The 12,931-nt window shown below is 40.1% G+C and overlaps 1 pseudogene; it reads right to left on the reverse strand.

Moving 5' to 3' along the window:
• Nucleotides 1–1,840: 1,840 nt before the first annotated feature.
• LOC119031268 lies at nt 1,841–6,774 on the reverse strand (annotated as a pseudogene).
• Between the last annotated feature and the right edge of the window lie 6,157 nt (nt 6,775–12,931).

Here is a 12,931-nt window from a genome sequence, read left to right on the forward strand (position 1 = left end):
TTGCTCAGCAACAACAATGACACACACACACACACACACAAAAAAAGAAGATGAAACTAAGATGGTATATACCATGATAAGTCCATTCAGGAACATATTTTAAAATTAAATATCAATAACTTTGGTGCTAAGATATATATATATATATATATATATATATATATATATATATATATATATATATATATATATATATATATATATATATATATATATATATATATAGTTATACAGTTATGTATCAGTTATATCAGTTTCTTTTCCCAGCTCTTGTTTAAGATTATCTTGGTTGACTTTTTTATTGTGACATTCTCATTAGATTTGAACGCAAAGGTCTAGGCTGACAAACCTCCGTCCTCTCAGTCTTCTCTAACCCTCAGGCTACTGTTGCTACTGAAAAGACCCGTGTCTTGTGGGCAAGCACAGACAAGCTGCAAAAAAAAAAAAAATGTCCCTCTGACATGTTATGGAGTTTTTGAAGTCACCACATATCATCATGTTGTACAATGTTACTCATCAAACACTTCAGCTAATCAGCTGTATCAGTTAAGTTTATGGTCGTGAGTAAACATGACTCATTTTGGCATCGCTCGCTAAAAACGTCAGGTGATCGCATGAGAACCTTATGGCACCGCTCAATTTTTTTCCAACTGATACTGTTGAGGTGGAAAAAAAAAAAAAACAGTGGAAAACGAAAACAAACTACAGTACCCATGATGCCCCACTAGCTCAGAGACCAGGCTGTTTATTACCACTGGACTGGGAGCGCGCTGAGGCACCACGTGCATCTCAGCAGGGAGACGGAGGAGCAGAGTACAGCTCTTGGTTCTGCTCAAAGGCGGCACTTGTAACAAAGACTTGATATTTACACTGGACTTTGCTGTTGATAGTCATTTTATAGTGAAGTGTAATTGATGAGCTCAAGCAGGATATCAGTTTGGGTTTTGTTATGTGTTAATTTGTGGCTATGTTGTGTTGGAAATGATGTGTTAATTAATCATAAAGGCTGGTGATAGAAGTTTACAAATTCATCATTCACTTTTTATAAAGAAACAGAATCTTGGTTCATTTTTGAGAGTACACTGTGAAATTGTCACATGTAATGAAGGTGCTAACAACAAATCCAGCTCATAACAATGTTGGGTGTTGTAAACTTGTATCTTGATGTAAACATGTACAGTGTGTTACACTGTGATTCTACCCTCTCACTGAAGTTACATAGTGCAGAATCAAGTGATAGGGGGGTGGAGTGGCTGTGACGGATACACCAGTCACCCTACTAAAAGACACTGTACCAGCGAAATGATTCTCAAGCTGATATTTTAAGCTAAAAATAAAGTTACATAATATTGCTTTGCATGTTTGTGCTGAGCGGAAAGACAGCGAAACGAATGTTTGTGCTTTCATTCTTCTTCATGGTTTGTTCACAAGGGACATGTGCATAACAGACATGGCTGTCATAAAAGGTATCATTGTATTCAGTCACTGCAAATTAAGTATATATATATATATATATATATATATATATATATATATATATATATATATATATATATATATATATATATATATACACATTTATATATAACCCTAACCCACTTTTATTATGGTGTACTTTAAGTAAGAATTTCAACAATGGCAATAACAGCACACCTTTTCATCTTCACAAAATGCCAACATAAAAATTATATTTGCAAATGAAAAATCAAATGTGTAAATTGAGGGTGATGCATTGTTTAATTCATTTACCTCTTACAGTTTTAAAGATACATATTAAATGATGTAGGCAGTGTGGGGGACCCTGAAAGCCATGACAATGGTTGTTTTTTGCATTGATGTATTATTTATTGTTTCGTTTACATGGCCTTTGTCAGAGGTTAATCCCATTATTGTCCAATTATACATATGTTTATGAATTGCTTTATAGCTTAATTTTTTTTTTTTTGACCAAGTGAATTCATCATTATTGACCCCCTCAGACTGAACCTTTAATCCGATCTGTTCATTTTGCCGATTGGCTGGAAAGTCTCATACAAAGCATCGATGTGGATATACACACATATGACAACTATGTAGACTATATGAACTATATCACCTAATAGTTATGCACACTGGAATAATAACTTTGGAATATCAGAAATACTTAAATAGTGCATTCATGGTAATTCATTCTCATTCAAACTGGCAACATGAACACATCAAGTGAACTGGTCTAGTAGTAGTAGTAGTAGTAGTCGTCCGTAGAGTCACTCTCTTTCTTCAGGTCGTAGTCAAACAGGTTGGATCCACTGTAGAGGGTGATAACACCTGCAGAACAGAGGCTCAATGTTAGTTTCTGTGCTAGCTTGACAAATAGTTCAACATTTTGTGAAGCACTTTTTTTTTTTTTTTTTTTTTTTTAATTTAAAAGCAGCCAGTAGATATTGCAGGAAGTTACTGTGTCAAACTAAGAATTGGTCCAGCACACAAGGACATGTTGTATTTAAACTCAGGTTTAAACAAATGAGATGTAATGTGCTAGACAGTGATATTTTGAGGTGCTGGTAGGCAGATTTTATTACCTCTGGACAGAATTAGGCAGGCTCGTTCTCCCATTTCCAGTCTCAATGCTAAACCAAGCTAACTGTCCCACCATATCTATGTGTTTAATGGTCAGACTCTATGTGAGGGGTGTTGAGATTTTCTCAGTAACTCACCATTGTACAGGACAGCTGCAGTCACCTTGCCGGTCACGTTGGGGAAGGCCTGATCCACCCGCTGGGGGAATCCCCAGTCCATAGTCCTTCTGGCCTCATCATAACTGAAGAAACACAGACAGCAATTAGACACATTCAATGAAGGTATTAGGTAAAGAACAGCTCATTGGCCCACTGAAATGAGAAATGAACATTTACTCCGAACACACCTGTAGTAAAAGTCGCCTGCAAAGAACAGAGTCTTGCCATATTCCTCGTCATGAAGGGCCGCATCGATTTTCCTCACACCTCCCAACCCAAACCTCTTTCTTATTCTTTTGGGATAGCCACGTACAAGGCGATTGTCAGAATAGGCCCACACATCGAGACCTGCAGGACGGAAGAGTTTTAAAAAAAAAAAAAAAAAATTAAAAAAAGAGCACAGTGTTTTTTTTAGGGGTAAGTTTTGAAATGGAGCCTCTGGGAGTTAAGGAGAACACATACCTTTAAAGAGAAAGATTCTGCCTGACTGTGGGTTTTCATAAGCAGCGTTGATGTTGATGGGGGCATTGGGCCAGGAGTCTGTGATGAGACTTTTCTCAAATGTATTGCTCTGAGGGTTCTTGACACAGAAGAAGCTGAGAACACAAACCAACATAGCCATTGTGTAAGTTACTGTAAGGTGACTTTGGATTCAGATGTGTTAGCGATCTACTATATGTAAGTCTGTCTGATACCTGTCCTTGAAGAAGAGTATTCGTCCTCGCAGGGTGGTGACAGCGTCCCAGACCGTGGCTGGATCACAGACGTCGGGGATGCCGGTGGTGGTTTTGGTGGCGGTGTTGGTGGTGGTTTTGGTGGCGGTGTTGGTGGTGGTTTTGGTGGCGGTGTTGGTAGTGGTCGGGGTGTTGGTGGTGGTTTTGGTGGTGGCGGCGGTGGTGGTTTTGGTGGCGGTGTTGGTAGTGGTCGGGGTGTTGGTGGTGGTTTTGGTGGTGGCGGCGGTGGTGGTTTTGGTGGCGGTGTTGGTGGTGGTTTTGGTGGTGGTCGGGGCAGTTGTGGTGGTTGAGGAGGTGGTGATTGGCTTTGAACCTGCAGGTTAAACAAAATGAGTCACCAAGTCTTTAGAAACCCCTGCATTCAATTGCATAAAGGCTCAAACAGTTGAGCAGCACCAACAGTCCAAGCTTTATGTCAGGTGCTGTTGGTACAAACATTCATAAATGGACTGACAGGTAGCACTAACCATAGAGGGACTGGATGCCGTTGACGTCATCCTCAGGCAGAACGAAGGTGTCAGGGTTTCTGTATGAGTACGTAGGGAACATGAGAGCCCCGCTAACCCGAGAGTGATCCAAACCCAGGGAGTGGCCAAATTCATGGGCTGCCACAATGAAGAGGTTGATGCCTATGGAGGGTACAGAAACAATCCTTAAGGATTATCGAGATATTTGATTTTTCGTGTCAAGATACTCACAGTAGAGTTAATTTCAGCTAATTTCTGGCTGAAGGCCAGAGTGCCAGGTGCCAAGACCTGCAGTACCTCTTAATGGCCACTTGATATTTACACAAACCTTAAGTTATGCATACTAAAGGGCATGCTCGCTGTGAGTGACACTTGCTAGTTTGCCAATTCTGTGTCTGGCAGCTCATAGTTAAAACAGAACAGTTGATTGATTGATTGATTGATTGATTGATTGATTGATTGATTGATTGATTGATTGATTGATTGATTGATTGATTGATTGACTGACTGACAGTACTGAGCTGCTCGTATTTGAAGCTAACTTGCGTGTAAACTTCCATGTTTTATACAGTCAGTTAAGTTTCAACAACTACTCATTATCTACAGTTAGCTAGTCTAGGCCTGTGTTTCATGAGGGTACGACATATGGTGGCCATACATGCGATGAGTTATTGTATGTAAGATTATTAATGGGAGAGGAAAGAAGAATATAGAGTTACACAAATGCGTACTTATTTAGGAACTTTCCGCGATTTTGTAATCCTTTTTGGATTATATTGGTTCCCTATAAGTCTTGCTTTCTTATGCTATATATATAGAGGGAGATTTATAGTTTGAATTTGGAAGCAAAATAAAAAACAACCTGCCGATGGAGTAGGCAGAGAATGTGATTAGGGTGAGTGATAGAAACTAAGGTAAAACAAGAACGAATGGACAGACACTGACTCAGTTACCAACTCACAGACATTTGAAACATGACTAGAAGCCCCAATAACACATCTAAAGGTTTATATGCCTAAAAGGTTCAGAACCATTTGTTTAATTTGACATTATGTTGTATTTTATATGCTTCTCATATTTCTTGTGTAGTAATAGTACCAGTAGTTTTAGTAACTATGATAAACAAAAGTTTTGTTGTAAAATGTACACTAACTCTCTCTGAAACGCAATGAAGTGGGAGTATAAAGTAGCACACAAGTGCCTCAATAACTTTTGGCTGAATGGTCTTAGTAACCACTGTTGTCCCATGCCGAGCATAAGTAACAAACTCACCTCTGTCTGACTCCATGTACGGTGTATATCATGTCAAAACAATAGTAACTAAAAGAGACACTATGCAGAGCGTTCATAACAAACTGACCAGTATTTGAGCGGAAAGTGAAGGGCTCAGCATCGTCAAAATGAGCATCTCCCCCAATGCCAGAGGATGGGCCGAAGGCATGAGCAAGAGTGCCATCAGGGCCATCAAAGGGGTAACCATCACCATGTTCTGTTGACAAAAACATCTCAACGTCAGGGACTAAAAACTTGCACAATTAAATCTACTTCCTTACACTGTTTTGCACAAGACTGAGCTAAGCTACTTTTATTTCATACTATAAGATGCAAAACCAATATCAGAATTCTGCTTTAATGATAATATAATATAATATAATATAATATAATATAATATAATATAATATAATATAATATAATATAATATAATATGATATGATAAAACAAGGCCTACTTCTTTATGGAGGTCCACAATTGTCACGGAAATATTAATAAAGAATTCACCTTATTGTACAAAACAAAAATATAACTTAATTTATCAATTAAAGTTTTAATGTATTAATGAATAGACTTGATGATGAAGTAATTCCTTATTTGACATTTTAATGGGCTAATAAAAAGAGGAATTATAAATAACATTTACAAGTGAAGTATGAATCCATCAATAGATAGCTCAAATTAAAAAGGGATCTGCAAAAACAACATTTAACATTCCAGCAGTTAAAAAGATGTTAATGAATAGGGATGTACAATTAATAAATTAAGTACTTTAAGATCATGGTATTTCTACTTTAACTGTAACTTGAACATTATGAGTGCTTATTCCACCACTGACAGTTTTTGTGTACTCACCTCCAGTGCTAAAGGAGATCATGATGTCAGCGGTGCCGCTGTTGATTCTTGTGAACGTGAGAGGAGTGACATTGGCCCAAACCTGCAGAGCTTTCGCTATGGAGTCATCAACCTCTGCCACAGACATGTCAGGGGTGTAGTTCACTATCCTGCAGGACAGAAAACAAAGAATAAAGAAGATATTAGGCATACTGCAGTTACTCTTTCAAACTCTTTCACTCTGTAGATCACTCACCTGTAGGTGAGGCTGTTTTTCTGCCACTTTTCGTCCTCCCCAAATACGGAGTAACTAGCTGGTTTGGTGTCTGGATTGCCGCAGCGGGGCTTCTTCATCACATTCAAGGTCTCAGCATCCGGTACCCCCGTGATCTGGAGACCAAAGAATTTCTGCATCTCTCTCAGCTTCTCTGTCATCGGGCTCATCCCCCGTCTGAGAGGAGCCTCGTCTGTTAGGTTGAAGAATTTCTTCAGGTAGCCCTGTTTAAGAAGGTGAGATTTGAATTGCTAGGATTCCATACTTTTTTCTTTTTTTTTTTAGAATTTGAAGAACAATGGTAGTTCACAAAGTACATACTCAGATGCAAAAAATAACAAAAACACATGCATGTCAAATCAAAGGGAAACAAAAAAACACATACATACCTTTGCAAAATTCTCATTTTTGTTTACTGGCATGCAGTAAACTGCAGCTGCCAAGCTCAGTACCATGCACAGACTGCAAGACCTCATGGTTCCTCGCTGAACGAGATTTGTTTGTGCTGGAATCAGCTGTTATATATATATTGGCTGGACAGTGGATGCATTGCGAATTGGGCATATTGAGCAACAACCTCCCTGAGTCACCGTCTCAAGAATTATTCAGTGTTTGGGTGACAGGAGAAGATTTGATTTCTCTTGCTTAAGATTATCTTGGGATTGTACTTAGATTTCAGCGCAGCCTGGATTCAGAGGTCTTGACTAACAAAGTGTCTTCTCTCGCCCTCAGGCTACTGTTGCAACTGAAAAGACAGACGTGTGTCTTTGTGGGCGAGCACAGACACGCTGCGTCGTGTCCCTCTGACGTGTTACGTAGTAATTGTAGTAACACAGGTCAGGTTGTACAATGTTACCTATCAAACACTGCAGCTGAATAGCTATATCCGCTGAGTTTATGGATGTGAAGTCATTTTGGCGTCATTAGGTTAAATCAAATCAGGTTTTATTGATTTTGATTTATGATTATAGTAAATAAACTCTGCATCACATCTATAAGTGCCATTTATACAAAGAACCTCATTGTTTTTCAGTAGATAAAGTTGTAAATGTTTCCTTTTGTCACCTAGGTCGTTTTCTTATTTATCCGTACAGATCTATTTCAGTGTGTATCTATATATCTACATGGATATCATTTGTACGTTATTGTAAGTGGAAATTCACTCTGGGGTTACTGTTTCCTAACCCGGACACAGGGAGGAGCAGCATTATCTTCCTTGTGCAACTTCTGCCTCAGATAAATTGACCAACACTTGTACGTGCAGACAGTGTGGATTAAAGTGCTGCAACAGAAAAGCCGCATCTGCATCACTTGACATATACACTGAGTCAGAGGACGCCTCACCAGCACACCTATGTGAGCTTGTTGGACATCTCATTTTGAAATGATGGTCGTTAATGTGTTGGACCCACACTTTGAGGCTATAAAAGCTGCCACTCCTCAGTGAATGCTTTCCACAAGAAAATCTTCCAAGTGTTTCCATGGGAATTTGTGTCCATTCAGACAAAAGAGCACTTGTGAGGTCAGGCACCAGTGCCGGGTGAGAAGGCCTGATGCGAAATCAGTGTTGATTGCATCCATAGATGTTCAATACATTTATTTGACCTCCTCTACACTGAACAGCCATCACAGCCATCCTTAAACTGTTGCCAAAAGTGTACTCAGCAAAAATGTCTTCATATCCTGTCACATTAAAGAGACCTATTACTGTAAATTTCATGCAGCTGCTCCGCGAGGAAAACCCATTTCATGAAGCTCCAGATTCACAGTTCACTTGGTGCCGTTGCTCCAAAAGACAGTTTGGAAACTGCGTAGTCTACTGCTTTGTGTCTGAGCTGTCATTTCTCCTGATTTATGGCAGGGCAATCGATGCTTTTGACTAGTGTTGCCCAACAGAAGTGAAATAACCATGCAATGTTTTCAATTCATGCTTCAGTGAAAGATTTCGGTCGCTTCCTTGGTAACCGGACATTATCCAGCGGCTATACTGACTGCCCAATCGTATTGTGCACAGAAATTTAATGGTATCTGCAACATAACAAAATTCTCCAGGTGTGCAACATGAAAGGAAAGTGCTGCTGAGTACATTTGTCAGAAGACAGAAACCACAACATATCACCGTTGATAGAGTGAAAAGAAAAAATAGAAACTCGGTCCTCAGCACTCGGTCATGCTATGCGGGGTCGAGGTGAAATCTGAACAACTGAGTCTTGAGTTTTTTGCTGAAGATGGATAGTGATTCCGCTGTCCTGACATTGGTCGGGAGTGCTTTCCACCCCTGAGGTGCCAAAACAGCGAAGAGTCAGAGCGGGCTTTGTTGACTGGTTACCAGACGGCCAGCTGATGCAGTAGAACACACACACACACAATTTGATTTTTACTTCGTTTTTTTTTATAAATGAATAACGATCTCACATGAATATGTTCTCCCCCCCCCCTTTTGTATATAATGTTGCTTGAAGTGAACATTCACGTCATGTTCCCAGTAAAAGTTGTCTCTTTTTGTGTTAAACTGTTTTTTTGTGTGTGTGTGTTATAACCGGCAGCATTGATGCTATCAGATCTAAATGAATTTGCAGTCAGATTATACCACATCAAATTCCTCAGTGATCTTGTCTTGGGTAAGACAGCTTAATTGCGTGCATGAATCAGCACGGCTGTTTCCTAAGGCACATTTCTAGCTGTTGGTGGTCGGAGAAACTTACACGAGAGTGAGCAGACATTACTGGAGCTCTCTAAACTCCCTTGGAGACTCTTCCTCCCTCTTTATGTTAAAAAAAAAATCAATCAATATTTTTTCGGCTCATTCTAGCAACACGGCTCCATTGAGGACAATGTTTGCCTGTTGCTCAGTCAGCTGGTCCAGACTGAAATATCTCAACAATTATTTGATTTATTGCATGAACGTTGGTAGATTTTTTTTTTTTTTTGCCATCACCAGTGTGGTTATGTTGTCGCCTGTGTGTTTGTTGGTTGGTCAGCAGGATTACACAAAAACTGCCGCATAAATTTACTTCAGTTCACTGACCTGCAGAGGATGAGTAGTAACTAGCTGGATATTAAGCTGCAATGACTCAGTTCGATTCAGTAACTCGCTGAGGGGAGGTTACTGGTTGGAAATTAAAATTGCATGATCATCAAAAGTTAAGCAGAACCCAGTTGGAAGTTTCCTGGAAATGTTTTACAGAAATGTCAAGGTATTTCTTTTAACTGCTTGTTGGAAAAATAGCAGAATACTATTGCTTAATCATTTTGGGGTACTTTTAGAAATGTTACTAATGTTTCTAATTATCTACTTACCACGATATTAACAGATGTTGTAGGAAATAATCATTAGCCTGTTTTTCTTTGCAGTTTTCCGCTAAAACAAGCACATTTGCTTGTTCCACAGTTGAAAACAATGATATGACCCAGACTTAGAGCAGAAGCTGCACATCAGTATCTGGCTGATGGTTGACAGTAAGCCTGCTGGCCGTCAATAAAATAGATATTATTGCCTATCAGATGCACACAACTGTTCCACATGCAGCTCACAGCCGTAATTGTTACCGAGCAGCACCTTCGTGTGATGTGATGACTCACAGGTTATTAGTGAGTTTGCATAATGAGCTAAAGTGATGTTTGTGGTCGAGGCAACACGGTGCAAACAACAGACAACAAGCAACAGACACATGCACGCACACACACACACACACACACACATACAACATAAGCTTCCTGCAACCACAGCCACTATGTGCCAAACCCTAACCCTTACACTAAAATTAACGTGATCGCTTGACTCTTTTTACTTTTTTTTTTCTTTATGGAGTTATTTGTTAATAGCCATTTTTTAACAAAAAAAAAAAAAAAAAAAAATTCCACATACAGGTTTCTGCACAGTTTGAGAGCTGTCGGTTTAATATGCTGGGACAGTGGTGAAAGCATCCGAAACTCTGTACAAAATTAACAGCAGTGAATTTTCATTTACAAATACAAATAATAGACACGGGTATTACGAAAACTGACCAGATGGTGCAAACCAGAAGTGAGTTTTGTATAGCTGTATTGACCACACAGTGCAGAGTGAGGTCTATTGGTGGTTGTAGAGTCTGACAGCAGCAGGAAGGAAGGACCAGTGATACCTCTCCTTCACACACTTGGGGTGTATCAGTCTGTTGCTGAAGGAGCTGCCCAGTGCTGTGAGAGTGACCTGCAGGGCGGGTGGGACTCCTGCACCAGCAGCGATGACACCTTGTTCATCATGCTGCTCTCTCCCACCACCTGCACTGAGTCAAGAGGGCATCCCAGGATGGAGCTGGCCTTCTTGATAACTTTATCAAGTCTCTTCCAGCCTGCTAACCAGATGCTGCTGCTCCAGCAGACTACTGCGTAGAAAATGGCCGATGCCACCACAGAGTCATAGAAAGAATCAGGAGTGATGAACATCATACGTGTACATCATGGCACAACTCAAACGGGATCAAAACTCATTTGAATCACGAGAGATTTGTCATATTTTGAGTGAACATGAAGATTTATTGCCATGCGTACAAAGAGACCGAGAGAGTCTTTGGCGGTTAGTAGGAGTAATAGTAGTTGTGAGGCATGGCCGGAAGCAAGCACACATTAAACGTTTTAAGACTGCAGACACAGTGCTGCTCTCTGTCGCCCCGGGGGCTCTGATGACTTCACAGCTTAAGCCTGCTGCACTTAGCATGGCTAATTCATCTGTAAATGTGAGCGGTAAATTGAACTGTCATGTGGAGGAGTGGCTGTCGTTAGGCGGTCCCAGCCTGCATGACGCCCTGGGCGAACCTCACCTTCAGCTGAACCTATTTCCCTCCCCCCTCCCCCTTCTTTTTCCACAACCTCTGTATGTGAGACTTTACAAAACAGAGGACGCCTCACCGCCCTCTCCCCACACAGTACAGAAACCGGATGAAATGAATGCAAACAAATTGACAAATTTACTGTGGGCGTCTGTCCACTGGCTTGAGCAACTGCAACTGTGGCTGTGGTAGAATAACAGAGTGCCAGCAGACCGGGGACCAGCTGACAGCCGTAACATGATGTGCATGACTTTATAAAATAATAGATCCATTAAGACGCTTAGGTCTTAACAAGGATTGACCACACGTTTCAAATCTTGATTCCACAGTCATACAGTGCCACATGGCAATGTCAGCCAGAAGGTCAGCCGCTCCTCTGACTGGACTGCCATGAAATTTGCTACAAAGATCCATGATCCCCATGAGGCCCGCAGACTGTGGTGACCCTGCGGCCTCTCTCGTACTGCCACCCAGCAGGCCAGATTGTCAGCCATCCAGTCAAATATCTCAGCATCTACAGGATGAATTGATACAGAATTGTGTATAGGCTTTATGTAAGCTGTGACTAGATGATCTCATGACGCTTCCTCTAGCCCCACCATGAGGTTCACATTTGTTGTTCAGAGTGAATGAGCTCAACAGCTATGATTGCCATGATGTTTAATACAGACATTCCCGTTCCCTTTTAATCTGGCACCATCATCTGGTCAAAGCTTTAATTTGTTCAGTACTACACAATACCTGCGAAACCTAAGACATGCCCATCATCTTCCGCTTTGTTTTCTGTTGGGCGCTTATCAGCAACTGTTAGAGTGCTACCATGTTGAACTATGATGCTGAAAATGGTAAATATTATAGCTCTATTTAGTTTAATCGAGCATCAGGGTGTGCATGGTTCTGTAAAGCATTAAAAGTAAAATATGTTCTTAGGTTTCTTACATGAAAATGTTGTTCCTTCTAGTACAATTTCTATAATGTATCCATTTTTTTTTTTGCATTTTTTTCCCCCATAAACTTTAATTGAAAAAAATGGTGATACATAGTTCAAGTGTAAAACAATCAGTATTTTCATTTTCAATTTTTAAGAAGAAACCATACACCCTTTCCTGAGAGAGTAGCCAGAAAGATAATGGAGTGAAAATGCACAATGTAAGTTAATACATTTAAATTAAGTAACTTTAAATCATGTAATCTCAGAAAGCTTAATATGAGTGTAAATCGAGTGGTGATGAGTGAGCAAAGCAAAAAGCAAAGTTTGGTGAAGGGGCTTCCGATGGGAGAAAAAACCTTTTGATTGTAACGTGTATTTTTGTATTTTGAGTATCGTGCAACCAGGCTTTAAATGAGAGTGGCAAGGGTGATTTCCACGAAATGTTTCAAAGGGCAATTAAAGAGGTCAAAGCAATAACACCGCTTTGAATTGGTGCTGCTGTGACTTCATCTGGAGGTCGACCAAAGATAGATATATAAGTTGGGACAGATTTTCTTTTCCAAAATTTTAGAAATTGTATCAAAAAGATGATCCCACGAAGCAAGAACAGAAGAGGTGGGTCAGGTCACCGATGGCCTGGGAACATCTATTACCTCCCTCATCCAGTCTGCCTGGGTATATATTTCAGCTGGCAAGTCTGGCAGTGCTGAAATGAATTCTTAGCAGTACGTTGGTCTGTATATGGCTGAGTTCTCGCACAGCTGAAGGAAGAGTTTAGGGCATCCAGAAAGAAATTACTTTAGAGAAAAAGTTAGATGAAATTGCATAAGCACTATCAGGGACATCATCTCCTAAACTTCATTGTTCCAAATAACAACAAAACATACAAAC

Source organism: Acanthopagrus latus, chromosome 13 (genome assembly GCF_904848185.1).
Source record: "Acanthopagrus latus isolate v.2019 chromosome 13, fAcaLat1.1, whole genome shotgun sequence".
Lineage (NCBI taxonomy): Eukaryota > Metazoa > Chordata > Actinopteri > Spariformes > Sparidae > Acanthopagrus > Acanthopagrus latus.